Source organism: Chlorocebus sabaeus, chromosome 9 (assembly GCF_047675955.1).
Source record: "Chlorocebus sabaeus isolate Y175 chromosome 9, mChlSab1.0.hap1, whole genome shotgun sequence".
Classification (NCBI taxonomy): domain Eukaryota; kingdom Metazoa; phylum Chordata; class Mammalia; order Primates; family Cercopithecidae; genus Chlorocebus; species Chlorocebus sabaeus.
Genome location: NC_132912.1, coordinates 16,314,389 through 16,318,048, shown reverse-complemented (window position 1 = coordinate 16,318,048; position 3,660 = coordinate 16,314,389). Strand labels below are relative to the sequence as shown.

At 43.7% G+C, this 3,660-nt stretch overlaps 1 non-coding gene across 1 annotated transcript; it reads left to right on the top strand.

Annotated features, from left to right (window-relative positions):
- Positions 1–3,558: 3,558 nt before the first annotated feature.
- On the top strand, positions 3,559–3,660 carry LOC119618837 (U6 spliceosomal RNA). The gene has a single exon (XR_005235202.1). It is a non-coding gene; the product is annotated as a U6 spliceosomal RNA (small nuclear RNA).

The following is a 3,660-nucleotide window of genomic DNA, read 5'->3' as shown; positions in this document are numbered from 1 at the left end:
CAAAAGATGGGCTGCTGTTTATTTTGTCCATACTCTGGAAATTCTAAGCCATTTCAGTGATAAAATATACCCCTAGCCAGGCAGAAAACTTCTACATCTCCCAATTTCTAAGGGACACATGCTTTACCTATTCTTCTCCCCTCAATATAATGCTTGTTCCCCTAAGACCATTGAAAACGATAAGCTTTTATGGGAAGGTAACAGCCTTAATTTTATGTTTGCCCCAGGCTTTTCTGAGTTTGACTGAAAATTCTTGGTCGGCATTTGAAAAAAGTCCATTCTTGCCTGAACTCATTTCTTTTTTGGTAATACTCTCCGAAAATCAGCAGAAGAACTGCCACTGAATTGTAATAATCTGTGCCTGTACAGTGACAGACTTGGAAAGCATTTGACCTGGATTCTAAGTTATCAAGACAGTAGTTGCACCAAATGTCTTTTTTCCTTTTCTTTTCGTTTTTGAGACAGAGTCTTACTCTGTCACCCAAGCTGGAGTGCAGTGGTGTGATCTCAGCTCACTGTAAACTCCGCCTCCCTGGTTCAGGCAATGCTCCTGCCTCAGCCTCCCCAGTAGCTGGGATTACAGGCACATGCCACCAGGCCTAGCTAATTTTTGTGTTTTTAGAAGAGATGGGTTTCACCATGTTGGCCAGGCTGGTATCTAACTCGTGGCCTCAAGCAATCCTCCCACCTTGGCACCCCAAAGTGCTGGGATTACAGACATGAGTCACTGTACCCAGTCCCAAATGACTTAACTATAGCACACCAAAAGCCACCTGTTTCTCAGTCTACAATGTTTTCTTGCTGTCAGGCACCTGGCCAAATGATAAATGCCACCTACTTTTGATTTTTATGTTGGTGGGTTTCACTTCTCATACCAGTATTTTAAAATACTAAAAATATAAGAAAAATTGAACAAGGAATATAGAGAAATATGGCTGAATAGAAGTCTACACTATTCATTCCCCACCCTACAGGAACGCCAAATTTTAACAACTAACTACACATAAAAAGCACCATTATAAGAGCCAAAAACAGGTGAGCAATCACAATACCTGGTTTTAACTTTGTATCACGGAAAGAGTGATTGAAAAGGGCAGGAAAGACAGTCTTGCAGTGCTACACTGCCCGTCCCCTATCCCCTTGCAGTGGTGATGGAGAATCTGTGCTCTTGGGAGAGGGAGAACGCAGCAATTGTGAGGCTTTGCATTGATCTTTGTGCTGCTCTGTCACAGTGAAGGCCAGAACCAAGCTGTGCTCAGCTGATGTCCACCCGCGGGGGAAGAATTTGGACTGGCCCTAGCCAGAGAGGAATCACTCATCCCAGAGGTTAGAGCTTGAGTTCTGCCAAGCCTTGCCACCACAGGTTTTAGTGATCTGGGGTCTCTAAGTGAACTTGAGGTGCAGTCTAGGCCACAGGGACTGCAATTTCCAGGCAGGATACGGTGCTGAGCCCAGCGAACTGGGGAAGCATGAGACCTACTGCAGCCAGGGGAGCTAAGGGAGTGCTTGTGCCACTGCTCTGCCACCCTCTGCCAGCAGCTACATGGCACAGAGAAATTGCTCACTTGGGAGAGGAAGAGCACAGTGACTGGGGACTTTATGTTGAACTCAGTGCTGCCATGTCACCTGGCAGGATTCATCATCTGCTGACTACAGAGCCCCTGCACCTTGAACAATCAATCAATAGCAATACCCAGGTAATATACTGTAAGCACTGGATTCTGAGACCTGTTGGCTTCACGTATGACCTAGCACATTCCCAGCTGTGGTGGCTATGGTGAAAGACTCTTTCTGTTTAAGAAATGCAGGGTGGAAAAGTAAAGGGCACTCCGTCTTGCACATTAGGTACCAGCTCTGCCACAGTGGGATTGAGCACCAAGCCTGCTCTTGGGGTCTCCAACTCCAGGTCTAGGCTCTTGGTCAGCTTTTCTGGACTTGCCCTGGGCCAGAGGAGAGCCCACTGCCCTGAAGGGTGAGTCTCAGGCCTGGCAGCACTCATCACAAACTGACTGAAGAGCACTTGGGCTTTGAGAGGGAAGAGCCAGAAGGGCTTTGTCTTGTGATGTGAGTGCCAGCTTAGCCACAGTAGACTAGAACACTAGGTAAATTTCTAAAAGTTTTGACTTCAATCGACGGCTCCCAGACAGCATCTCTGGACCCACCTGGGGCCTGGGGGAACTCATTGCACTGAAGGGAAGGACACAAACCTGGCTGGCTTTGCCACCTGCTGATTATAGAGCCCTAGGGCCTTGAGCAAACTTAGGCAGGTAGTTATTACAGTGGGCCTTGGGTGAGACTAGTGCTATTCTGGCTCAGGTCTGAACTAAAACAGTCCCAGGGGTGGTGGCCACAAATGTGCTTGTGTTTCCCCACCCCCAATTCCAGAAGGCCCAGCACAAAGAGAGAGAGACTCTGTTTGGGAAAAAGTAAGGGAAAATAACAATGTCTGTGCCTGGTAACCCAGAGAATTCTTCCAGATCTTATCCAAGATACCAAGGCAGTAACTCTATGAATCTGCAAGAACCACAGCATTGTTGGTTTTGGGACCCAAGTCCCTTTGAATAACTGGAATGCCTTCTCAAAAAGGTTGGGTACTAATAAGCTCAGACTGTGACATCTACAATAAATGCCTAATTACTCAATGCCCAGACAATGGTATTCATCTACAAGCATCAAGATCATCCAGGAAAATATGACCTCACCAAATGAATTAAATAAGGTACCAGGGACCAATCCTGGAGAAACAGATAGATGTGACCTTTCAGACAGAGAATTCAAAATAGCTATGTTGAGGAAGCACAAAGAAATTTAAGATAGCACAAAGAAAGAATTCAGGATTCAATCAGATAAATTTAACAAAGAGGTTGAAATTATTAAAAAGAAGCAGAAATTATAGAGTTGAAAAATGCAGCTGACATACTGAAGAATGCATCAGAGTCTCAATATCAGAATTGATGAAGGAGAAGAAAGAGTGAGCTTGAAGGCAAGCTATTTGAAAATACACAGAGGAGGCAAAAAATAAAGCATAGCTATAGAATCTAGAAAATAGCTTCAACAGTGCAAATCTAAGAGTTATTGGCCTTCAAGAGGAGGCAGAGAAAGAGAAGGGGGTAGAAACTTTTTTCAAAGAGATAATATCAGAGAACTTCCCAAACCCAGAGAAAGATACCAGTACTCAAGTACAAGAAGATTATAGAACACCCAGCAGATTTAACCCAAAGAAGCCTACTACAAAGCATTTAATAAACTCCCAAAGGTCAAAAATAATGAAGGGATCCGAATAGCAGCAAGAGAAAAGAAATAAGATACAGTGGAACTCCAAAACATCTGGAAGCAGACTTTACAGTGGAAACCTTTACAGGTCAGAGAAACTCATATATCTAAACTGTGGAAGGAAAAATCTTTTACACTAGAATAGTATGTCTGATGAAAATATCCTTTAAGCATGAAGGAGAAATAAAGACTTTCCCAGACAAAGAAAAGCTGAAGGATTTCATCAACACCAGACCTGTTCTACAAGAAGTGCTAAAGGATTATTTCAATTAGAAAAAAACATGCTTGCTTCAGCAGCACATATACTAAAATTGAAATGATACAGAGAAGATTAGCATGGCCCTGCACAAGATTAACATGCAAATTTGTGAAGCATTCCATATTTTT